Source organism: Lepidochelys olivacea, assembly GCF_965140295.1.
Source record: "Lepidochelys olivacea isolate rLepOli2 genome assembly, chromosome: 14".
Lineage (NCBI taxonomy): Eukaryota > Metazoa > Chordata > Testudines > Cheloniidae > Lepidochelys > Lepidochelys olivacea.
In genome coordinates, this window is record NC_140424.1 from 18,356,458 (window position 1) to 18,383,560 (window position 27,103).

Consider the following 27,103-nt stretch of genomic DNA (forward strand, 5'->3'; position numbering starts at 1 on the left):
GGCAAAAAAGGCATTGAGTACATTAGCTTTTTCCACATCCTCTGTCACTAAGTTGCCTCCCTCATTCATTAAGGGGCCCACACTTTCCTTGGCTTTCTTCTTGTTGCCAACATACCTGAAGAAACCCTTCTTGTTACTCTTAACATCTCTCGCTAGCTGCAGCTCCAGGTGCTATTTGGCCCTCCTAATTTCATTCCTACATGCCCGAGCAATATTTTTATACTCCTCCCTGGTCATATGTCCAACCTTCCACTTCTTGTATGCTTCTTTTTTATGCTTAAGATCCGCTAGGATTTCACCGTTAAGCCAAGCTGGTCGCCTGCCATATTTACTATTCTTTCGACACATCGGGATGGTTTGTCCCTGTAACCTCAACAGGGATTCCTTGAAATACAGCCAGCTCTCCTGGACTCCTTTCCCCTTCATGTTAGTCCCCCAGGGTATCCTACCCATCCGTTTCCTGAGGGAGTCGAAGTCTGCTTTCCTGAAGTCCAGGGTCTGTATCCTGCTGCTTACCTTTCTTCCCTGTGTCAGGATCCTGAACTCAACCAACTCATGGTCACTGCCTCCCAGATTCCCATCCACTTTTGCTTCCCCTACTAATTCTTCCCGGTTTGTGAGCAGCAGGTCAAGAGAAGCTCCCCCCTAGTTGGCTCCTCTAGCACTTGCACCAGGAAATTGTCCCCTATGCTTTTCAAAAACTTCCTGGATTGTCTATGCACCGCTGTATTGCTCTCCCAGCAGATAACAGGAAAATTAAAGTCACCCATGAGAACCAGGGCGTGCGATCTAGTAGCTTCCACGAGCTGCCGGAAGAAAGCCTCATCCACCTCATCCCCCTGGTCTGGTGGTCTATAGCAGACTCCCACCACTACATCACTCCTGTTGCTCACACTTCTAAACTTAATCCAGAGACACTCAGGTTTTTCTGCAGTTTCGTACCAGAGCTCTGAGCAGTCATACTGCTCCCTTACATACAGTGCTACTCCCCCACCTTTTCTGCCTTGCCTGTCCTTCCTGAACAGTTTATAACCATCCATGACAGTACTCCAGTCATGTGAGTTATCCTACCAAGTCTCTGTTATTCCAATCACGTCATAATTCCTTGACGTCACGAGGACCTCCAGTTCTCCCTGCTTGTTTCCAAGGCTTTGTGCATTTGCATATAAGCACTTGAGATAACCTGCTGATCGCCCCTCATTCTCAGTATGAGGCAGGAGCCCTCCCCTCACAGACATTCCTGCCTGTGCTTCCTCCCGGTATCCCGCTTTCCCACTTACCTCAGGGCTTTGGTCTCCTTCCCCCGGTGAACCTAGTTTAAAGCCCTCCTCACTAGGTTAGCCAGCCTGCTCGCAAAGATGCTCTTCCCTCTCTTTGTAAGGTGGAGCCCGTCTCTGCCCAGCACTCCTCCTTCATGGAACACCATCCCATGGTCAAAGAATCCAAAGCCTTCTCTCTGACACCACCTGCGTAGCCATTCCTTGACTTCCACGATTCGACGGTCCCTACCCAGGCCTTTTCCTTCCACGGGGAGGATGGACGAGAACACCACTTGTGCCTCAAACTCCTTTATCCTTCTTCCCAGAGCCACGTTGTCCACAGTGATCCGCTCAAGGTCGTTCTTGGCAGTATCATTGGTGCCCACGTGGAGAAGCAGGAAGGGGTAGCGATCTGAGGGCTTGATGAGTCTCGGCAATCTCTCCGTCACATCGCGAATCTTAGCCCCCAGTAATCAGCAGACTTCTCTGTTTTCCCAGTCAGGGCAGCAGATAGATGACTCAGTCCCCCAGAGTAGAGAGTCCCCGACCACCACCACCCGCCTCCTTCTCTTGGGAGTGGTGGTCGTGGAACCCCCCATCTCAGGACAGCGCATCTCATGCCTTCCAACCAGCGGAGTCTCCTTCTGCTTTCTCCCCCCAGACATATCATCTGGTCCACTCTCCGCAATGGTACCTGTGGAGAGAACATGAAAGCGGTTAGTTACCTGTGTCTGCGTTGCTGGAACCCGGACATTCCCCCTTCTTCTTCTGGAGGTCACATGTTGCCAAGCTTCTTCACTGGTCTCTTGGCTCCGCTGTGCAACCTGCTCTAAATCTTTGTGCTTTGTGTTTTGTTTTTCCTGTTTGGCCAGTGTGGCAAGCTGCAGGTGAGTGCAGAGCTCATCAGCAGAGGTGACCATGCAGAGCTCATCAGCAGAGGTGACCATGATGGAGTCCCAGAATCGTAAAAGAGCTCCAGCATGGACCGAACAGGAGGTACGGGATCTGATCACTGTATGGGGAGAGGAATCCGTGCTATCAGAACTATGTTCCAGTTTTCGAAATGCCAAAACATTTGTCAAACTCTCCGAGGGCATGAAGGACAGAGGCCATAACAGGGACCCGAAGCAGTGCCGCGTGAAACTTAAGGAGCTCAGGCAAGCCTACCAGAAAGCCAGAGAGGCAAATGGCCGCTCCGGGTCAGAGCCCCAAACATGCCACTTCTGTGATGAGCTGCATGCCATTTTAGGGGGGGGGTCAGCCACCACAACCCCAGCCGTGTTGTTTGACTCCTTCAATGGAGATGGAGGCAACACAGAAGCAGGTTTTGGGGATGAGGAAGATGATGATGATGAGGTTGTAGATAGCTCACAGCAAGCAAGTGGAGAAACCAGTTTTCCCGACAATCAGGAAATGTTTCTAACCCTGGACCTGGAGCCAGTACCCCCCGAACCCACCCAAGGCTGCCTCCCAGACCCACCGGGCAGAGAAGGGACCTCTGGTAAGTGTACCTTTTAAAATACTATACATGGTTTAAAAGCAAGCATGTTGAATGATTAATTTGCCCTGGCATTCACGGCTCTCGTGGATGTACTCCCAAAGCCTTTGCAAAAGGTTTCTGGGGAGGGCAGTCTTATACCGTCCACCATGGTAGGACACTTTACCACTCCAGGCCAGTAGCACATACTCGGGAATCATTGTAGAACTAAGCATTGCAGTGTATGTTTGCTGGCATTCAAACAACATCCATTTTTTCATCTCTCTGTGTTATCCTCAGGAGAGTGATATAATTCATGGTCACCTGGTTGAAATAGGGTGCTTTTTTTAAGGGGACATTCAGAGATGCCCATTCCTGCTGGGCTGTTTGCCTGTGGCTGAACAGAAATATTCCCCACTGTTAGCCACGGGGAGTGGGGAGGCAAAATGCGACCTTGGAACAAAAGCACATGTGCTACGTATGTATTGTTAACAGCAAGGTTTACCGTGAAAGAGTGTACCCACTGTTCTATAAAATGTGTCTTTTTAAATACCACTGTCCCTTTTTTTTTCTCCACCAGCTGCATGTGTTTCAAGGATCACAGGATCTTCTCCTTCCCAGAGGCTAGTGAAGATTAGAAGGCGAAAAAAATGCACTCACAATGAAATGTTCTCTGAGCTCATGCTATCCTCCCACACTGACAGAGCACAGACGAATGCGTGGAAGCAGACAATGTCAGAATGCAGGAAAGCACAAAATGACTGGGAGGAGAGGTAGCAGGCTGAAGAGAGTAAGTGGTGGGCTGAAGAGAGGGCTGAAGCTGAAAGGTGGTGGCAGCGTGATGAGAGGAGGCAGGATTCAAAGCTGAGGCTGCTGGAGGATCAAACTAATATGCTCCAGCATATGGTTGAGCTTCAGGAAAGTCAGCTGGAGCACAGACAGCCGCTACAGCCCCTGTGTAACCATCCGCCCTCCTCCCCAAGTTCCATAGCCTCCTCACCCAGACGCCCAAGAACACGGTGGGGGGGCCTCCGGCCACCTAGCCACTCCACCTCAGAGGATTGCCCAAGCAACAGAAGGCTGGCATTCAATAAGTTTTAGGGTTTTAAACTTTTAAAGTGCTGTGTGGCCTTGTCCTTCCCTCCTCCATCACCCCTCCCGGGCTACCTTGGCAGTTATCCCCCTATTTGTGTGATGAATTAATAAAGAATGCATGAATATTAAGCAACAATGACTTTATTGCCTCTGCAAGCAATGATTAAAGGGAGGAGGGGAGGGTGGTTAGCTTGCAGGGAAGTAGAGTGAACCAAGGGGCGGGGGGTTTCATCAAGGAGAAACAAACAGAACTTTCACACCGTAGCCTGGCCAGTCATGAAACTGGTTTTCAAAGCTTCTCTGATGTGCACTGCACCCTCCTGTGCTCTTCTAACCACCCTGGTGTCTGGCTGCGCGTAACCAGAGGCTAGGAGATTTGCCTCAACCTCCCACCCCGCCATAAGTGTCTCCCCCTTACTCTCACAGATATTGTGGAGCGCACAGAAAGCAGTAATAACAATGGGAATATTGGTTTCGCTGAGGTCTAACCCAGTCAGTAAACTGCACCAGCGCGCTTTTAAACCTCCAAATGCACATTCTACCACCATTCTGCACTTACTTAGCCTGTAGTTGAACATCTCCTGACTACTGTCCAGGCTGCCTGTGTACAGCTTCATGAGCCATGGCATTAAGGGGTAGGCTGGGTCCCCAAGGATAACTATAGGCATTTCAACATCCCCAACGGTTATTTTTTGGTCTGTGAATGAAGTCCCTTCCTGCAGCTTTTGAAACAGACCAGAGTTCCTGAAGATGAGAGCGTCATGTACCTTTCCCGGCCATCCCACGTTGATGTTGGTGAAACGTCCCTTGTGATCCACCAGTGCTTGCAGCACTGTTGAAAAGTACCCCTTGTGGTTTATGTACTCGCCGGCTTGGTGCTCCAGTGCCAAGATAGGGAAATGGGTTCCGTCTATGGCCCCACCACAATTAGGGAATCCCATTGCAGCAAAGCCATCCACTATGACCTGCACATTTCCCAGGGTCACTACCCTTGATATCAGCAGATCTTAGATTGTGTTGGTTACTTGCATCACAGCAGCCCCCACAGTAGATTTACCCACTCCAAATTGATTCCCGACTGACCGGTAGCTGTCTGGCATTGCAAGCTTCCAGAGGGCTATTGCCACTCGCTTCTCAGCTGTGAGGGCTGCTCTCATCTTGGTATTCATGCACTTCAGAGCAGGGGAAAGCAAGTCACAAAGTTCCATGAAAGTGCCCTTACGCATGTGAAAGTTTCACAGCCACTGGGAATCATCCCAGACCTGCAACACTATGCGGTCCCACCAGTCTGTGCTTGTTTCCCAGGCCCAGAATTGGCGTTCCACTGCATGAACCTGCCCCATTAGCACCATGATGCCCACATTGCCAGGGCCCATGCTTTGAGAGAAGTCTGTGTCCATGTCCTCATCACTCTTGTCACCGCGCTGACGTCACCTACTCGTCTGGTTTCACTTTGCCAGGTTCTGGTGCTGCATATACTACTTGATAATGTGTGTGGTGTTTAATGTGCTCCTAATTGCCAAAGTGATCTGAGCGGGCTCCACGCTTGCCGTGGTATGGCTTCTGCACAGAAAAAAGGCACGGAACAATTGTCTGCCATTGCTCTGATGGAGGGAGGGGCGACTGATGACATGGCTTACAGAGTTGGCTTACAGGGAATTAAAATCAACAAAAGGGGTGGCTTTACATCAAGGAGAAACAAAAACAACTGTCACACAGAATGGCCCCCTCAAGGATTGAACTAAAATCCACAGGTTTAGCAGGCCAATGCTCAACCCACTAAGCTATCCCTCCCTCTGGTATTTCAGGCAGGACTGAATCTCTATTAAAGTTTTCAAGGTGCCCCTGACAGACCTCACCAAAACGATTGTCGGCTGTTGATTTCACAGACAGAGGGAGGGAGAGACAGGGGAGCAAATGAACACAAATCTGAAAAGGAGTACTTGTGGCACCTTAGAGACTAACCAATATATTTGAGCATAAGCTTTCGTGAGCTACAGCTCACTTCATCGAATGCATACTGTGGAAAGTGTAGAAGATCTTTTTATACACACTAAGCATGAAAAAATACCTCCCCCCACCCCACTCTCCTGCTGGTAATAGCTTAAGTGACCACTCTCCTTACAATGTGTATGATAATCAAGGTGGGCCATTTCCAGCACAAATCCAGGGTTTAACAAGAACGTCTGAGGAGGGGGCGGGGATAGGAAAAAACAAGGGGAAATAGGTTACCTTGCATAATGACTTAGCCACTCCCAGTCTCTACTCAAGCCTAAATTAATTGTATCCAATTTGCAAATGAATTCCAATTCAACAATCTGTCGCTGGAGTCTGCATTTGAAGTTTTTTTGTTGTAATATCGCAACTTTCATGTCTGTAATCGCGTGACCAGAGAGATTGAAGTGTTCTCCGACTGGTTTATGAATGTTATAATTCTTGACATCTGATTTGTGTCCATTTATTCTTTTACGTAGAGACTGTCCGGTTTGACCAATGTACATGGCAAAGTATTTTTTCATGCTTTGTGTGTATAAAAAGATCTTCTACACTTTCCACAGTATGCATCTGATGAAGTGAGCTGTAGCTCACGAAAGCTTATGCTCAAATAAATTGGTTAGTCTCTAAGGTGCCACAAGCACTCCTTTTCTTTTTGCGAATACAGACTAACACGGCTGTTACTCTGAAACAAACAAATCTGGTCCGTTTCTTGTTTTGATCCACTCCATCTATCTTTTACATCTTTGGCTGGCAGCAGACGGTGCAGTAGGACTGCAAGCCAACCTCATCTCCTGCCTGCTCACCATAAGATGGTACAATAGGACTACCTGCAGGACTAAAGAGAATCACCTTGTCGAGTCACTCCAAATTTAGTCCCTGCACCCTTGTCCGCCCAGGCGCTCCAGACCGACCTTACCAAGGCGGCCAGGAGCACCTCGGAGCATGCCTGCTGTTTCCAGGAGCTGCACAGTACAGCATCTGCCAGCATCCAGGAGACATACGGTGACAGTGAGCTGAGCGGGCTCCATGCTTGCCGTGGTATGGCGTCTGCACAGGTAACTCAGGAAAAAAGGTGCGAAACGATTGTCTGCCATTGCTTTCACGGAGGGAGGGAGGGAGGGAGGGCTTGACGACATGTACCCAGAACCACCCGCGACAATGTTTTTTGCCCCATCAGGCATTGGGATCTCAACCCAGAATTCCAATGGGCGGTGGAGACTGCGGGAACTGTGGGATAGCTACCCACAGTGCAACACTCCGGAAGTCGACGCTAGCCTCGGTACTGTGGAAGCACTCCGCAGAGTTAATGCACTTAATGCACTTAGAGCATTTTGTGTGGGGACACACACAATCAACTATATAAAAACAATTTCTAAAAAACCAACTTCTATAAATTCGACTTAATTTCATTGTGCAGACATACCCTAAGTGGGCATGCACGGAGGATAGGGTTACCAACTTTCTAATCGCACAAAACTGAACATGCATGCCCCGCCTCTGCCCCACCCCTTCCCAAGGCCACGCCCCTGCCCCTTCTCCTAGACCCCGCCTCCCGCTCACTCCATCCCCCCACCCTCACTCACTTTCACAAGGCTGGGGCTGGGGGTTGGGGTGTGGGAGAGAGTGAGGGCTCTGGTTTGGGGTGCAGGCTCTGAGGTGGGCCAGAAATGAGGGTTAAGGATGCAGAAGGGGGCTCCAGGCTGGGACAGGGGGTTGGGGTGCAGGAGGGGGTAAAGACTTTGAGGTAGGGCTGGGGATGAGGGGTTTGGGGTGCAGCAGGGGGCTCTGGGCTGGGGCTGAGGGGTTCAGAGTGTGGGAGGGGGCTCAAGGCTGGGCAGAGGGTTGGGGTGCAGGCTCCAAGAGGGAATTTGGGTGCGGGAGGGGGCTCAGGGTGTGGGCTCTGGCCAGGCGGTGCTTACCTCAGGTTGCTCCTGGAAACGGCCGGCATGTCCAGCTCCTAGGCAGAGGGGAAGGGCCAGGGAGCTCTGTGTGCAGCCCGTGCCTGCAAGCGCCACCCCCACAGCTCCGGCTGGCCACAGTTCCTGGCCCAATGGGAGCTGCAAGCCAGCACTCATGGTGGGGGCAGCACGTGGAGCCCCCCGTCCCCTGCACCTAGGAGCCATGCATGCCTGCTGTTTCCAGGAGCTACACAGAGCCAGGGCAGGCAGGAATCCTGCGTTAGCCCTGCTGTGCCACCAACAAGACTTTTAACACGACCGGAACCACCAGGGTCCCTTTTCAACTGGGCGTTCCAGTTTAAAACCAGATGCCTGGCAACCTTAGCTGAGGATGCTGTGGAGGCAATGTCACCAGGACCTGAGCTAAGAGCCGAATTACTCGCTTACACTGCTCTGACCAATAAGAAGAAACATTTGATGGGATATGAATGGAAAGTCCTTCCTGATCTTTTATGGACCAGATGGTATTCACCCAAGAGTTCTGAAGGAACTCAGATGTGAAATTGCAGAACTACTAACTGTAGTCTGTAACATATCATTTAAATCAACTTCTGTACCAAATAACTGGAGGATAGCTAACGTGATACCAATTTTTAAAATGGCTCCAGAGACGATCCCGGCAATTACAGATTGGTAAGCCTGAGTTCAGTACTGGGCAAACTGGCTGAAACTATAGTAAAGAACAAAACTGTCAGACACCTAGATGAACATAATTTGTTGGGGAAGAGTCAACATGGTTTTTGTGAAAGGAAATCATGCCTCCCCAATCTACTAGAATTCTTTGAGGGGGTCAACAAGCATGTGGACAAGGGGGATCCAATGAATACAGTGTACTTAGATTTTCAGAAGGCCTTTGACAAGATCCCTCACCAAAGGCTCTTAAGCAAAGTATGCTGCCATGGGATAAGAGGGAAGGTCCTCTCATGTACTGGTAACTGGTTAAAAGATAGGAGACAAAGGGTAGGAATAAATGGTCAGTTTTCAGAATGGAGAGAGGTAAATAGTGGTGTCCCTCAGAGGTCTGTACTAAAACCAGTCCTATTCAATATATTCATAAATTATCTGGAAAAGGGGGTAAACAGTGAGGTGGCAAAATTTGCAGATGATACAAAATTTCTCAAGATAGTCGAGACCCAGGCAGACTGCGAAGAGCTACAAAAGGAACTCTCAGAACTGGATGACTGGGCAACAAAATGGCAGATGAAATTCAATGTTGATAAATACAAAGTAATGCACATTGGGAAAACATAATCCCAACTATACATATGAAATGATGGGGTCTAAATTAGCTGTTACCATTCAAGAAAGAGATCTTGGAGTCATTGTGGATAGTTCCCTGAAACATCCACGCAATGTGCAGCGGCAGTCAAAAAAGCAAACCAAATGTTCGCAATCATTAAGAAAGGGATACATCATAATAAGACAGAAAATACCATATTGCCTCTATATAAATCCATGGTATGCCCACATCTTAAATACTGTGTCCTGATGTGGTCGCTCCATCTCAAAAAAGATATATTGGGATGGGAAAAGGTTCAGAAAAGAGCAACAAAAATTATTAGGAGTATGGAACAGCTGCCATATGAGGAGAGATTAATAAGACTGGGACTTTTCAGCTTGATAAGAGACTAAGGGGGGGATATGATAGAAGTCAAAAATCATGACTGGTGTGGAGAAAGTAAATAAGGAAGTGTTATTTACTCCTTCTCATAACACAAGAACATGGGGTCACCCAATCAAATTAATGGGCAGCAGGTTTAAAACAAACAAAAGGAAGTATTTTTTCACACAATGCACAAGTCAACCTGTGGAACTCCCTGCCAGAGAATGTTTGTGAAGGCCAAGACTATAACAGGGTTCAGAAAAGAACTAGATACATTCATGGAGGATAGGTCCGTCAATGGCTATTAGCCAGGATGGGCAGGGATGGTGTCCCTAGCCTCTGTTTGACAGAAGCTGGGAATGGGAGAGAGAGGATGGATCACTTGGTGATTACCTGTTCTGTTCATTCCCTCTGGGGCACCTGGCATTGGCCACTGTCGGAAGACAGGATACTAGGCTGGATGGACCTTTGGTCTGACCCAGTATGGCCGTTCTTATTAAAAGCAGGAGTCATAGCACAGGGAGCTCTCTCCCCTCACACTACACCAATCCACTTGTCTTAACAAGGGGAAAGTCATTCCTCTTTCCTTGTGAAGTATGGCCACAAGAGTGGTGGATCTTCATACTAAAGAATCCCAGGAAGGAAGGAAGGAAGGAAATAGCTCCCTCCCCCTCTCTCCCGACACACAGCATGATCAAATGAAGACAGAATCAGTGGTTTAGCCATCCAAAGGCTAATTTGCTGCACACACGCACACCATGGTGCCTACACAGTAATTTAATAGTCCAAAGACTGGTCCTGTACAAACAGGACGAACTTCTCCATAGAAATTATCTCCTGTACATTAGACAGGTATTTCAGAATCATAGGAGCAAATTCCCTCGCAAAGAGTGATAAGACTTCTCTCACAGCTGGTAAAGGGTAGGTTATCAAAGTGTTTATGGTGATCAGACCGGAGGGGATTACATTCAAACCCCGACAGGTAAGCTTGAGTATCAGGCAACATGGGCATACCCACGTGTGAATATAAACTCTCATCTTAATAAAAGAGGTTTATATATAAACCGGGGGACGTCAGCCAGTATTGAACCAGGCACCTGTATCTCTCAAGGACAGACCTCAACCAATGGATCCAACAGATCAAAGTCATAAGCTGGCAGCACTAGCAGGTATCACTACTCTATGGCAGTGGCTCTCCACCTTCCCAGACTTCTGTACCCCTTTCGGGAGTCTGATTTGTCTTGTGTACCCCAAATTTCACTTCACTTAAAAACTACCTGCTTACAAAATCAGACATAAAAATGCAACAGTGTCACAGCCACACTATTATTGAAAAATTGCTGACTTTTTCATTTTTACCATATAGTTATAAAATAAATCAATTGGAATATAAATACTGTACTTACATTTCAGTGTATAGTATGTACAGCAGTATAAACAAGGCATTGTCTGTATGGAAGTTTAGTGCGTACTGATTTTGCTAGTGCTTATGTTGCCTGTTGTAAAACTAGGCAAATATCTAGATGAGTTGATGGACCCTGTGGAAGAACTCTGCATACCCCAAGGGGTACATGTACCCCTGGTTGAGAACCACTGCAGTCTATGGAACAGCCTCAGGTGGGACATATACATTTGGCCAGTACATTACATACACACGAATACAAAGAGACACCCCACATTGACCCCATATTTGCCAATGGAAGAAAGATACATTTCGTCTTACAAAGCATTGCTTTCATAGGTACCATGACAAAGCTGGGATGCAAATCTGCTCAAAGGACATGCTCATAACTTGTGTGCATTGGGGGAGGTATTAAGATGGCATCCTTGTGACATGGAGAATGCTTTTGTTCTGACAACTCTTTCACCTTTCAGGTGAGGGGGGCTTGAATGCAATATACCCTGGAAAATATGTTAAACCTGTCCAACTGTACTTTTAAAGTAAACGTTAGAGTGGTGAAAGGGGCCAAACTGACAAGGCTACAAAACTAAATTTCTTGATTAATCCACAAGAGGTGCAGTATGGCCAGAACAGAAACAAGCTTCCCAGTCCTTCTTCTGAGACCTGTGAGGACCACCCACAGGAGTGAAGGCACAGTTCAGTCTCCATGCACTGTCAGTCCTTACGACTCTACTGACAGAAACTGCCAACCACGTGGCTAATGCTGATGATGGTTTCTTTTGTGGAGGTGTGGGGGGGAAGGATAGGGGCCCATGTAAAGTAGCCAATGGATTGACACCACCAACTCACCTCATATAAGCTACCCATTAAACATCCACCAGAATCATTTCTGGTCATTTCACCATACTAAGAGGCACTAAAATCAGTGACCTGAAATTAAAAGGTTCTGCATTCCATTTACCAAAGTCCCTGTATATTTAGTTACATCAATGCAGAATTTCTCTTACTAAGCCAGTTGTGCGAATCAACACCCCCTCTTCCTGAGCATCTATTTTGTACTGTCTTTAAAAAGTGGGGATGGGGGGAAATAAACTGGCCATATCTTGATCCAGTAAGAACAGTCTCTTTAAATATTTTTATTCTATGTGTTGATAATACATCACGACTGCCAGCTGGTGTCCAGACTCCAGAGCTGCTTTCACCAACCACCATTGAAAAAGCACAGGTGCTCTAGATGTGGAATAGGGGAGCAAGGGGCAGGGATGAGTTATGGATGTTTGCACTGGGATTTACATGAGAGCTTTCGGTGGAAAAATATTGCTCCAAAACCAGAATTGGGAACCCAAAGTTAGAAGAAAGAGGAACTAATAAATCAGAAAGTGTCAACCATTCTAATCTGGGATGACCTTTTGAGAAGACAGTAAGTGGCATTAAGTGCCACCACAAAGAAAGAAGAGTTTGTACCTTTATTAATAGGTAATAATAATTTGCTCTGCTCTGTGGTCCTCCATCAGAGGATGTCAGCACTTTGCAAAACAGTCATTAATTTAGCCTAGGCCTCTTACCAGAGGGAGCCACAGTTCTATGTACCCTGCCACTTGTCAGCACAGGTTTCAGGAGGTGGAGATATGGTTAAAACTATAGGGAAATGTTAGAAGGAGAATGAGGTCAGAGCACTGGGTGTAACTGCGTCCATCCTGTTATGGAACAGTTGAAATGTTTGTCAGTTTGAGTGGTAGCTCATCATTCATGATTTGTATTACAATAGCACCTAGATGTTGTAACCAAGATCAGGTCCTCACTGTGCAAGGTGCCATACAAACACCTAGTAACAGATAATCCAAATAGGCAAGCCAGACAAAAGATAGCAGGGAAAACTGATGAATTAACTTGCCCAAGGTCACATGCAGCAGGTGGGTAGCAGAGCTAGGATTAAAACCCAGGTCTCCCAAAGCCTAGGCCACTGTCCCGGACACAAAACCATTCTACTTCTTTTTTACCTTGCTCAGCAACTGGGCTGGGGCTATACAGGGGGAGCAGCTGGTGCAGCCATCTTAAGCCACTTTAAGTCTCCTACAAGTGTGAAAGTGTACACATTCTCTGGCTTGCTCAGAAGCCATTTTCCAGTCTAACAGTCCTTAAACATCTGGCTGATCTGGATATGTCGGCAGACGGTCTTCAAGGAAGAGTGATTTCTTTCACTCCTTTTCTAACAGCCAGGCATGCCCAGCTAGCACATGGCGGCTCTGAAACACACAGGATTTCAGGGAGCGACAGATTTGGGGAGCAGGGAAGGGGTTTTAAGGCGCTCTGGTGTCATCTTGTTTTATTTTTTGACATTGCAGCGCTCTGGCAGAGTGATTTGGTTGCCAAGGAAACAAGCGTGAAGGTGCACAGGGCTGCTGCCCACATTGCAAAGTGTGAGAAATGCCTGTAATCAGCAGCTCAGCACTCCCCGCTGGAACTCTGCCAATTACCGCCAACCTCACCATGCAGTTGGCAGGACAATGTGAGGCATGCATTCTAAGAGAGGAGTGGGGGAGGGGCACGAAACAAACAGCAAGCCAAGCATCTGTGCCAGCACTGGTAATGGGGACATCCAGATTAGGACAGTAATCCAAGGTTATCAACTCACAGAGAGATCTCTGTATTGGGAAAGGGGACATAAATTCATCCCTAGCTAGCAGCCAAGGTACCTGCTACAGCCTCTACCTTTATTATTCCCATTATGAGAACTCCATTATTGTTGGCAATTTGCAATAATCAATTTGAAATCACAGTTTGATTAGTTAATGCACATTTGGTTGATCTCTCTAGATAATTTGATTCAGCAGGGGATTTTTTGTTTTTAAAAGTGTATTGCAGTTGTAAACATATCAGAGTGGGTGTTTGTTTGAGGGGGTCTGTGTGCACATGTCACAAAGACTGCGGGCCACATTCACAAATGCAGGGAGGTTCAAGAGACATTGGTGGGGAGAGGCAAGCTCTCTGCTCCTGTGGCTGCTCCTTGTGCTGTCCATGCTCCATGAAGGACTGTGGTCAGCAGAGTGGGATCCCTGTTGCTCATTCCTGGCTTCTGGCAAACAGAGGCTAGGGACACCATTCATGCCCATCCTGGCTAATAGCCACTGATGGACTGATCCTCCATGAATTTATCTATTTTAACCTTGTTATGGTCTTGGCCTTCACAACATCCTCTGGCAAGGAGTTCCATAGGTTGACTGTGTGTTGTATGAAGAAATACTTACATTGTAATACAGTACTTTACTTTCCCAGGAATTCTTACTTCAGTGCATATATGTTACTTCTATAGCCATTAACAAGAGATACAAACACACAGCAAGGGGAGACCCAACCCCTTTGGAATATCTTTTGCAGAAATGCAAAGGTTTTGTAAAAGAAAGAAGAAAAGAAAAGAAAATGTAGCATTTTTTCCCTTAAACTATTGAAAACCACAGACTTCAAACTCCCCACAGCAGGCTACATCTTCCTATAAAACATACCATGCCCTACGAGAGGGATTAGCAGTAACTGCTGACCAGTTCATCTATAGCATAGCAATGGGTCACCCCCAGGCAGGTTATTAGCCACACGTCCAAGCTAAATTGATAGCATCAGCTTTCTAGCTCATACCCTGCCCCTGCTGGTATTAGAGATTGAGATACATCTTAAGCCATTAGCTCCTGATGCCCAGAGCACTGTGTGCTACACAGAAACAACACAGGGCAGCTCTCAGGCTATGGACGCAATTCTGCAAGCTGCATTTTATCAAGCTAGTTATTGAAAAGTATAAAAAACAACAAGGAAAGGGGAGCACAATGTCTAGAAGAGGATGAGTAAGGAAAAGGTCCCTAGGAACCTCAGAGAAGGATTGTTCTGCAGCTCTCATTCTGCCTAGAGAATGAAGTTTATCCACCCAGAAGCAGTATCTAAAAACGCCTTCTTTCATCTCCAGCTAGCTAGGAAACTTCATCTCTTCCTCATGGGCAAGGACCTAACCCCATTCATCTCTGCATTCATCCACCTCCAGGCTGCACTACAGAAATTCATGGTAGCTGAACTTGAAGACACTAGGTAGACTGCAGCTCATATGTAAGGTAGCTACCCATCTTCTCTGTAGTCTCAGCCACTGTGATCATAACAGGCCCATGCTCACGTCCCTCCATTGGCTCCCCACTTAGCCCTGGTCTACACTGGGGGGGGGTCGATCCAAGTTACACAACTTCAGCTACATGAATAACGTAGCTGAAGTCGACATACTTAGCTCTACTCACCGCGGTGTCTTCACTACAGTGAGTTGACTGCTGCCCCTCCCCCGTCGACTCTGCCTGCGCCTCTTGCAGCGGTGGAGTACAGGAGTGCACTCAGGGATCGATTTATCGCTTCTAGTGTAGACGCGATAAATCGACACCCGCTGGATCGATCTCTGCCTGCCGATCCGGCAGGTAGTGTAGACATAATCAATGTCCAATGCCAGTTTAAGCCTTTGCTTCTCGTATTCAAAGCAATTAATGGATTAGGCCCAACTATATTAAAGACCAAATTTAGATCTATGAACCACCATGACAGCTGACCTCTTCTGGGACAAACCAGATCATAAAGCCCAAGATGAAGTGCAGGATTGTAGGAGACAAAGTATTCTCAGTCAAGGGGATCTGGCTGTGGAACACGTTTCTGGAGGCGATCAGGCAAATCCAGAGTCTAACCATCTTTGGGAAATACTGCAAACCCTTCCTCTGAAGGGGCCTTTCCATCCTAAGAATGCCTAACATTGGCACCCCTTTTATTCAAAATCCCCAAGCACACAAAAACCATACCTGAAGCAAAACTAACTTGTTTAAAAAAGTAAATTAATAATTTTAAAATAAAAAGAAATCCTGCCCCACATAGAGGTTTTACCCTAAAAATTGAGATTGCCAGAGGCTCCATGGAGTCCATTAGGAGCTTCTCTGTTGCTATTGGTTTTATGTGCAAGGTGCTTTGATACTCTGGTGATGGGCTGCAGTATAAAACCTTAAGATAGAAGCACAGTAGTTGGCAGACATCTGCCTAACTACTGTGGGACGTTTGCTGCCCCAACATAAAGGGGTGCTCACACTTTTCTGTAGCTCCTCTTAATAGAGAGAAAAACTCATAGGCTCCTTCCCTCCTGCTCACCATGCCAGGTGCCCCCCCCGCCCTCAGTCTCTACTTATTGTCCCTTTTGAATTCTTAAAGTTCTTAAGGGGTGCTGAGGTTTTATTTGTTTTTTTAAAGAGTGCACTGGAAATTTTGCACTATAATGTTTGAGCTCCCCCCACCCCTTAATTTAAGTTTAGTTTGACAAGTTAAGTACGGTCTCCTTTTTCCTCTTCATTTCATCTCCCTTCCCTCCTCCCCCCTCCCCCCATTCTGTTCCCCTCACTCCCCCTCCTCATGCTGTTCTGATTCCTAGTCAGCTTTTCCTTCACATATTTCATGTCTCTCCTTCATATTCCTCACCTCTAGGTCTCTGATGTCACTGTTGCCATCAGGCTCTCTCTTTCTTACATATCAGTGACCCTACTGGCTTGTGTCTGTCTGCAGGAGCGCACACTGCTCCTTTTCACACCACACTGTGGCTGTCTAGCCCGAGTCATTCCTGCTCTTTGCCAGCAGGATGATTGTTGTAACTAACATGCAGCTGTTCTCTACTCTCCATTCCCAGTACATCTCCTACCTGCGAGTGCAGAATCTTGCCCACTACATCTAACTATCCAGCACTCTCCTCAGCTCCCCCATGGGCACTTAAGCTTACCCACACATATGTTAAAAGGAGGAAAATGCACAAATCTGTCATTTAAAAGACATTATGCATCCGGGATGTGCCTGCAGCATCCTTTGGAGAAAGTCGGCTTGCTGCAAATGACATTACCTGGCTGGCGCAGTAATTATGAGCAGTATTTACAGCCTTGATACCATTTTAATGTTGTTTTGCATCTGCTATACTTTCACTTAGAGAATAAATATAGTAGGGAACATCTGTTTTCTATTGCAGTCTAACATGACATTCCCAAGCCAGAAATGTCCCCAATGTTTCAGTGGGCTTTAATTATTTCAATCAGCATAGCAGGGCCATCTCCCCGCAGCAACAGGTACAAGCCCTAGCCCGGCTTTTCGAGCAGATGACATTACCTAATGCTGTTCATTTTTATTTTGCTCATTACAATAACATGTGGAAGAAATAAGGAACTCCCAGTGCAGATGTCATCTCCACTTTGTATAAACAGGGAGTCATCATCGGGCATGGGGAAGAGACATCAGAAGGAGGAGGGAAAAAAGCCACAGTCAAGGTCTTATCCCAATTGACAATAGAGAGCATGAGAGGGAAAGAAGGCTGCTTGCGAAAGAACAGGGAGCCCTCAGGGTTCTGTCAGCTTCACTCACAAATAAGATCTATATAGAAATCTGTCAAAGAAATTTGACTGAAAGTGAAGGAAGTTTAAAAGGTCTTCATGTCACCTTCCCAACTTTTATCTGAAAGTCACCAGCCGCTGCAGATGTTAAGAGTGTAGGGAAGGGCAGGGGGCATGGCATTCGAATTACCAGAGGGAAGAAGGTGTCCTTGTGCCTTGTCCTGGGAGTCAAGAGAACTTTTCCTGGCTCTTTCCCACACTCGCTGTGTAGCCTTGGGAAAACTAACTAGATTTTCTGTGCCTCAGTCACCTTCTTTAGTAAAACAGGAATAATGCTGCAAAACTTTCATTTGTGTTTGTACAAGTTTTGGAGATCCTTGCCTGCCATAAAAGGGCAAACATATCTTTATTACTCTCCTTCGTAGCAGTTTCTTATGGGCATGCAATTCTGTACATCACCTTAAAAACAAAGGCAATTCTAATATATCTGTACGGAAAAAACATTCAGATGAAGACATCTACCTGAAGTTGTGCCCACAGAGTTTGTGTGGTTGCACCGTATGAGCAACACTCGGATTTGTACTCATAAAATGGGTAATTGCCTGTGCAAAATTGTGCCACCTGCTACACCCCCCAAAAGCAGTATTTAAACCAACAATGAGCCACAAGCAAGGGAGCCTTCATTGGAATGATGCTAACCAAGGTGTGACAATGCTCCGCCCAGTCTTCCATCCCAAGAGATGCAGGACCATCCTCTCTCTCGCCTGATTTTGGTTTGAAATGGGAGCAACAACTGGCCCTAGCCTAGACAACTCTGGCACAAGATCTCATTCCCTTCCCATTCAGTCTAATTGCTCCGAAGAAATGTACCATGCAATCAAACTGGAGCAAACAGGGACAATTAGGATTGTTTCCAAAGTTGCTTCCTGATATCACCGTACAGTGTTCTGAACAGCAACACTGCTGCTCCCCCACCAGGCTGGAGACTTTTAATGAGTCCAAATCATCAGCACAAAGACCCCCCCACCCCCACAAGTCCCGCCAGTTTGCCAGGTGCATGAAAGGAAAGTGATTAATTCAGTCATGTTCTGTATCATCATATTCTATAATAGCAGAGGTACAAAACAAGTGCATTCTACACACTGCAGACACCATGTGGATTCTAGGGAGATTATAGAACAGCATTAAACTAAATTGCCTAAGGGATCACCAAAGCATCTCTCTTCCCACCAAGTTTAAAGGGGGAGTGCTGTTTCTGTAACAGGTTTGCTGTCTCACTTTCACAAAGCGTCACTATTCTTTACTGCTATTTAGTCTGTGGACAAGGAGAACCCTCGAAACAGTGGCGGGGTGGAGAGAGATGGGAATATTCTCTGTTTAGACACATTTTCTTTGTAGGTTTATTTAGTTTGTTATTGTTTACAAGTACCAAGCCAGCACTCTAAGAAAGCCTCAGACATGTTTAGCATTTGCCACAAGAGGGCTCCCTAAATGAAACTGCTAGAGGCAGTTTGGCATTTCTTCACCTAACTAGACGGCTTGCTTTCTTCCTGTCCAGAGAATGGTGCGCCCTCGGAGAGCCCTCTCCACTGGCACATTTCCATAAAGTGCAAATTATCTAAGGATTAATAAATCTGAAGCCCAGGGCGGGGGCAGGGGGGAGGGCAGGGGTCCCATCAAAATCTCAGACCTGAGCTTCTCCATGTTGTGAGGACACTTGGATTTTGATCCAAATTTGTGGCCAGTCTTTTGTTTGAAGATTATTTTCTTTAGGCTCCTTTATCTATAGAATATGAACTGAAAATTTCATCCAGAGAGCTCAGTGCTTTACAAAGGAGGGGAAACTGAGGCACAGAGGAGGGAAGTGAGTTGCCCATGGTCTCTCAGCAGGTCAGCAGCAAAGTCAAAAAATAAAACCCAGATCTCCTGACTCCCAGCCACATGCCCTATCCACTAGATCACATTGCCTCCCCTCCATTTGTGATGCAACGATGAGCCCTGTGCTTCCCGGGGATCCCCATCTGAGCCTTGAGGATCTGTCCTCTCTTTTCGCCCATTTCCCCATACTTGCCATGCACCCACCTTCCAGGCTGGACTCGGAGCTCATCTAGAGTAGAAAAATTCCACCATGTAACTAAATCACTTTTAAATCAGTGCACTTACACTAGATCAAACCCCTAATGCAGATGCACTTAAGCCACTTTTAAGTCATGATTTTACTGGTTTTGGTTATTTTGGAAACTGAATTAAGCTAAACTGGTCTAAGGACAACTACAATGGGTAGTTTGCACCAGTGTAATTGTACCGATTTTGTTACACTGGTGCTAGTTTTCTTAATGCAGACCAGGCCTAGCACGGGCAGAGGGTTCTGCGGGTCGGCAACGAGGTGCACTGAGAAAGATTTGTGGTAGTCACAGAATGCAACAGCAGAGGATGCAGCACTTCAAGAACAAGGTGCGGTGGTAGAATGGAGCATAACATCTCGAAAGAAGTCTAAGCAGGATTGAGATGCATTAGAAGAGCTCTGGAAACTTCTACAATGCCTGCCCAAACTATGCCTGGGTATAGCCATGGGAATAAGTCCCTCACTGTCTGAGGTGCCACATATTTTAGAAGTTGGGAGCATTGCTTCTATTAATGATAAAATGCAATATTTATTGAGGAAACCTAACCACTAAAAGGCTACACTGTGTTGTAAAGGCAGTGTAGTCTCGTGAACGGGGCATTAGACTGGGAGTCGATAGACCTTGACTTTTCCCAGCTCTGCTGTTCACCTGCTGTATGGCCTTGAGCAAGTCACTGCTACTCTGTATGCCCGTGTTGCTCCTCTTAGCCTTTGTGTTGGCTATTTAGACTGAGCTCTCTGGGAGCAGGGACTATCTCTCTGTATACATAGTGTGTAGGACAATGGGGTTCTGATCTCAATTAGGGTGTCTAGATGTTACCATATTATTGTTTGTGTTAAAACAGCTGCTTCAATATGCATTAGGCAATCTGATCTGATCTGGAACATGGTTAAGCAAGAGAGCTGGGGCTACACAGGTGTGTATATATATAAAGCCAGCAGAAGGCTCTTGGCTCATTTAGGTCAATTAACTTCAGCTTTCCATTTAAATTCTCATGTCACTTTACAAATAAGCTGAAAGCAAAGCATAAAAGGGGGTCAACTGAGGAGAGAGTTGGCTCAGGATTTCTAGACCGTGAAGCTGTTTAAACCCAAACGGTGCAAAGAAAATGGAGATGATCAGACAAGAACGAGGATCAACCAACAATTGCTGCTGCTTCAACGATTTGGATTCCTCACTTCTTACACTGAATTTCCAGACCAGAACATGACAGTTGCTAATAGTGGATATAAAGGAAGCCATCTGAGGTGCACAGCAAGAAGTTTTATGGGTCCTACTATACCCAGGAACTATGCTATATCTTCTTGAGCACCATCTACTGGCACTTTATCCATAGATTATATCCAAAACACTATGTTAAAAGACCATTAAGGTTGTAAAGTCAAACACTCAAAACTTTAGAAATGGAGGAAATAAGATTGTCCAAGCAATCTAAATTCAGCCCCTTGTACAATACAATCTTTAAATTCATGATCACGTGCCATTTTTTTCCACAGGACCCCTACCCCATTCCATACACAGGATGGACGTTGCTCAGTCAGTGAATCAGGGCTGTGAAGCAAAGGAGGCACTTCTGTATAGGACTCTTGCCTCCAGAGTTGTCCCTTGAGTACGGTGAATCGGGGCGACTGCCCCAGGCCCCGCGCTTTAGGGGGCCCCACATTTCAGGTGTGGAGGTGAGGTGGGTGGGCAAGTGAGCAGGGTGAGGAGGCGAATGGGCAGGCAAGTGGTAGGCGAGGGGGCAAGGAGGAGCCCCCTTACCAGAACATCCCTCTCTCCCTAGCACCTCCTGCACACTGGCAGACCCCGCCAATCAGCGCCTCCCCCTCCCTCTTCGCGGATCTGATGTTTTGTGGAATCAAGAGGCGCTGGGGGAGAGAGGAGAGGAATGAGGGAGCGGCGCGCTCAGGGGAGGGGCGGAACTGGGCGGGGAAGAAGCGGGGTGGGGGCGGGAAGAGGTGGGGTGGGGGCAGAGCCTTGTGGGAAGGGGTGGAGTGGGGGCAGGGCCTGGGTGGAGCCGGGGGAGGGGGAGCACCCCCCGGCAGATTAGAAACTCCGCACCAGGTGCTGCACCCCTCTAGGGACGGCCCTGCTTGCCCCATTTGAGGCAGAAGTTGTAAAGTGTGTAGTGAATGAAGCAGGGCACAGAAGGAACAGGAAGGATTGTCTCGCGGTTTAAGGCAGTTAAGGAAGTAATTTGGGCCATGAAGAGGCAGCAGCGGCATGTTACGCCAGGAACAGCAGGGAAGCTGAATGCAGGAGAAATTGCCAGGGAACTGTGAACAGAGCAGGCTACAACATGTGGGACAGGGTATAACTGTTGGACATTGCAGCTGGGTTCAGGTCTGTGTGGAACTTGTGGGGAAGCAGCAGGTATAGGGCAGGCAGCCAGTGCAGACAGGCCCCCAACAAGACACACCCCCAAGGTTTCAGGGTACACTGTCCACATTCTGTGAGCAACACCAAGCTACCACACCGCCCCATGGCCTCAACAAGATTTATGGGAGCGTAGCATCTCACAGGATCAACACACACACACACCTCTATCTATTTACTGGGATATTATCATCGGTAAGGCTGCGAGCCTGTCACAGAGGTCATGGATTCTGTGACTTTCCGTGACCTCCGGGATTTCTGCAGCAGCAGCGGTTTGGGTGTGTGGGAGGGGGCTCAGGGCTAGGTGCAGGGGGTTGGAAGGTGTTGGGGGTGCTTACCTCGGGGACGGGGGCTCCCACTGGCATGGCCCTGCAGCTCCTAGCTGGTAGAGGGACCAGGGGGGACTGTGGTTCCCGGCCAATGGGAGCTGCAGCAGCCAGCACTTGTGGCAGGAGCAGCACATGGGGGACCCTGGCCCCTCTGCTGCAAAGGAGCTGCAGGGACATGAAGCAGGGTAGGGAACCCCGACCAGCCCCCCCAAAGCCTCCCCCCAACACCAGCAGGGGTCCTGGGCCGTGCATTGCGGCCTGTCCTCCCCAGCACCAGTGGTGGCCCGGGCCATGCGCCGTGACCCAGCTCTCTCCCTCACCCCCACCCCCAACACTATCATGGGCCTCCCGTCCAAAGTTTTTAGTAAAAGTCATGGACAGGTCACAGGCCGTGAATTTTTGTTTACTACCCATGACCTGTCCGTGACTTTTACTAAAACCCATAATTAAAACGTAGCCTTAATTATAGTGCATGATTCTTCTCTCCTTCATAGCATGATTACACTGGTCTAACTCCATTGAACTTCAATCAACACAGAAATATAAGGATTGTCATACTGGTCCATCTAGACCAGTGTCCTGTCTTTAACCATGCCAGGAGCTTCAGGGGAAGACACAAGAAGTCCATGGTGGGCTGATGTGAAGTAATGTGCCCCGATGCAAGCCTCATCCTAAACCCCAATAGTTAAAAACTAGTTAAAGCCTCTCATTTCAGGGCTTAAACTCCCTTCCAGTACTTTTTTTTCCCTGTTAACAATGACTATAACAATGCTGGATATTCTTATTATCCATCTAAAGCGTCCAAACCTTCTTTGAATCTTTTAAGTTCTTGGCCTCAACATCATCTTGTGGCAATGAGTTCCACATTTTGCTTTTTCACACAACATGAAATTATTTCCTTTTATCAGTTTTAAGTTTTGACATCTTTTAATTTCATTTAATGTTCCCTTGTTCTTGTTATGAGACCAAAAGAACAGAAGCTTCAGGATACCTCCTCTGTATCATTCATTATTTTTATACACTTGTGTCACATCCCCTCTTATTGGTCTCCTTTCTAATCTAATCCCAATCTTTTCCAATTTCCCTTCAGAGGAGAGTTTTTCCAGGCCCCTAGTCATTCTGGTCACCCCCTCTGAATCCCCTCTAAGTCTGCAATATCTCTTTTGAAATGGAGTGATTTGTACTTCACACGGTATTCCAGACAAGGCTGATTTATAGAATAGCATTATAATTTTTCCTTATTAGTCTCCTTCCCACTCCTTATTCATGCTGGCATCATATCTGCATTTCAGACCACAGCCATACATTGAACAGAAGTCTTCATTGAGCTGTCCACAGTGGCATCCAAGTCCCATTCTTGAGCGGATACAATTACATTTACAGCCCTGCGAGGTGTAGGCATAGTACGACTTTTCCCCTCCAGTGTGTACATGGGTGGGAGTGAGAGGAGAATGAGTCCCTTGGAATGCAAAGTCACTTGAGCAAATCACACCATCCAGCAGCAAAAGTAGCGCTGGAGACCTGTGTGCGGCAATCCAAGATAACCGATCGCCTTACCTGACCGGGAAGGACTACAGACGCTTCTGTGCTGATCTTTCCACACAGTGCCATTCAGACTCATTCTCTCTGATGGCCTCTGAAGTTCAGTGGTGCCCCTGGGAGGAAAGAAAGGAGGGAGTTGGTTTGGTTTGACAGGAAGGGAAAATACAGCTACGATTCTCACAAACTGCACTGACAGGCATATCATGTGTGTGTCCAGTCCCATAACTCCTTTCCCCACCCAGGTCACTCTCTGTCTTGCACTCATGAGCCCTGCCCATGAACAATTTTTCACCTATGCCCCAATTCTTCGAGATTCTTAACCATATCCCTAACACTAATCACACGAGTAATTAAAATGTCATCAGCGGCACTATTCATACGTTTAAGATTAAGCGCATGCCTCAGTATTTTGCTGAATCAGGGCCTTCGGTCCCCCACCTCCTTCTACGTTGTCATAGTAGAAATACGGTTCCCGGCACTGGAGCCCACTCATCTGCTCTCAGGTGTGTAACCGCTCACAAAAGCCATTCATTGCTGCATTGTACGTTATCACCTAAGTAGCACTCTGGGTAGAGGAACGTTCACATGCATAAGACTCAGCTAGAGTCATGGTAAAAATGCCCAGCTTATCTGTTTTCATAGGAGAACAGCCCATTCTAATCTGGTTTCCTGTCCCGGGTGCTGGTGGCTAATGCCAGATGTTTCAGAGGATGGTGCAAAACCCCCATAATATACCTCATTGTGCAACACTATGCTACAGAGTGAAATTGATTCCTAAGGCCAACTAGTGATCAGTATATGCCTTGCTGCATGAGAATTGGTAGCCCTAATAATTTTCCATTTCACTCTTCTCTAACAGTAGGTGCTAATGTTATTTGTATAAATGTGTAATCTTGTTTTTAACTCTTTCAAAGGTATTTGGCTTTATAATCACAATAAAACCCTGCAGCAGCAAGTTGCATAGATTAATCATATGATGTGTAAAAAATTGTTTCTTTTTATATGTTTGTTGCCGTTTAATTTTTACTTGCCCCTTTATTCTTATTTTATGGGCAAAGGCAAACAGGAGTACCTGACTGGCAAACTCCATACCATTCATTATTTCATATGGCTTTCCCACAGCTCCCCTTTGTCCCTCTTTCCCAACACAGGCATCTTAGGCTTTGACTCTTTCATCCCCTGAAATCTTGACACCCACTTCTTGTTTTGGCAGTCCTTTGACCAACACTGGCTATTTTTACTAGACAGCCCCACAGGCTCACTCAATGATTTTTCCCCATAACCTCAAGAGTGCAGGAAACTTTTAACCACTGTCTAGGAGTCTGCTAAAATGTACTTAAAAAGCAGGGTACAACTAGTTGGGAAAAGGACCAGCAGAAAAAATTAACCCCCTACTCAAACCAAATGGAAGTCTTTGGTATTAAAAAGAGTTTGGTTAACTGCATTTGTTTGGCAGAATTAGGGGAGCCTCTGCACTTTATGACAGAAGTACCATGAGAAAGCCTGTTAGTATGAAATCTCTAGCCCAATGAGGTTTGGACGACACTACATACAGGCAAACAAACCTTCAGTTTTGCTTACACTAACGAAGCTGAGAAAATCCTATGAGGTTCCTTTCTCTTTCCTTTTATTTTAAGGCACAAAGCAACACACCAGCATTTCCAAAGGATTCCTTCATTTATAACACAAACAGATGAGCTTCTTTCCTAGTGTCCATTGACACAATAAAGATCTCAGACTCCCATGAATTTCAGACACAGCTGGTGAGTAGCAGACCTCAGTGCCCACAAAGTTTCCTCTCTCAAAATATCCACCAATGGGTAATGAAAAATAAATCCCTTGCCTCCAATTTGTGAAAGCCCTCAGTACAGTCTCTTCTGCAGAAGCATCTTCTACATGCTGGGATGGGACTCAGGTGAACTGGATTCAGTGCCCAGATTTGCCACTGACTAGTCACATCACTGCTCTGTGCCTCAGTTATCCCCAGCTGTCAGATGGGGATAACAACACATGCTCACATTTTTAAAGGGCTGTTAAATCCTAGGAAGAAAGGTAGTGTTCTAGGGATTACATCGAAATTGAATTAAACTTTTTATAAAGATAAGCAAACACCCTCAGCAACAAACAAGCCCCCTTTCACATAAACTCAAACCTCAGAGCAAGAAGTCTAGGTTGAACCCTATGGAAAATAGTTAATTAATATCTCTTGCTGAGGCCTAATTCTCTTTTCAACATGTGGCTGTCACTGCCTTGTCATCACAGATGATTTACAATGGGGTTTAATTAAATCCTCTGTATATTATTCAGCATTCTCTGAAGACACCACCAAAGTGGCCAAGGGTATTTAAAATGTCACCTGCTGAGACGTATCATCTCCTCCTAAATAAATATGACAGTGATCAAACTTTGGCTAATTACAGTGACTTCGTTATTTGTTTGTATGTTTTAATATTTAATTGCTTTCGTGTTCATCCGATTACAAAGCAACAGCAAATAGAAATTAACTTTTTATCAGCGTGTTCCCAGCCCAGCTAATCAGCACTTCAAAGGCCAGGCACAACTGGAAGCCATCCAACCTGAGAGAACTTTACAATATATTCTCTATCGAATGGACCATTCTATTAAATTAAGGGTGAATTGTGTTCTTCAGAATGTCCCCAGATCCCACCCAGGCTCCCTTTATGTGACCTTTCTTGGACCTGTTGTAGTATCTTTGAAGCATGATTGTAAATTGTGCATTTGTTCATGCAGGGCTTTTAACCACACGCTGCCATTGCGAAACTGACCAAGGCAACTACACTTTACGTGCATCAGTCAGTACAAAATAGTTTACATTGGATAACTTACTATTTGTAAGTCAGTAGCACTTAGGGGCCCCACACAAGATTGTGCACCTACAGGGCCTAGCACATAGCTAGAGGCAGTCCCTGCTCCAGGGAGCTTACAACCTACACAGACAAGATACAAAAAAGAAGTGGTATTACACTCATTTACAGATGGGACTCAACGTGGAGAGAAGTGACTTGCCCAAAGTCACTAAGGCAGCCACACAGAGTGAAGAATTGAACTCAGATCTCCTGCGTTTCATTCCAGGGCCTTACCCACAAGGCCATTCTTCCCCTTCTTGACGTATAATGAATAGTACAATTTTGATTACAGGACAGTTCCTGGGATAAACCCCATTCTCATTCACTCATAACTTTCTTTAAAATAAACAAAGAGTCCTGTGGCACCTTATAGACTAACACACATATTGGAGCATAAGCTTTCGTGGGTGAATACCCACTTCGTCGGATGCATGTAGTGGAAATTTCCAGAGGCAGGTATAAATATGCAAGCAAGAATCAGGCTAGGGATAACGAGGTTAGTTCAACGGCTAGAAGAGGGCCTCATCCTCCCTGCTTGAACTAACCTCATTATCCCTAGCCTGATTCTTGCTTGCATATTTATACCTGCCTCTGGAAATTTCCTCTACATGCATCCGACAAAGTGGGTATTCACCCACGAAAACTTATGCTCCAATGCGTCTGTTAGTCTATAAGGTGTCACAGGACTCTTTGCCGC

The 27,103-nt window shown here is 46.5% G+C and overlaps 1 long non-coding RNA gene across 1 annotated transcript in view; it reads right to left on the reverse strand.

Moving 5' to 3' along the window:
* Positions 1–23,646, reverse strand: part of LOC311530451 — a 56,945-nt gene extending 33,299 nt beyond the window's left edge. The window contains exon 1 of the long non-coding RNA XR_014713993.1: positions 23,555–23,646. This is a non-coding gene — a long non-coding RNA (uncharacterized lncRNA). The remainder of the gene's footprint in view (positions 1–23,554) is intronic.
* Between the last annotated feature and the right edge of the window lie 3,457 nt (positions 23,647–27,103).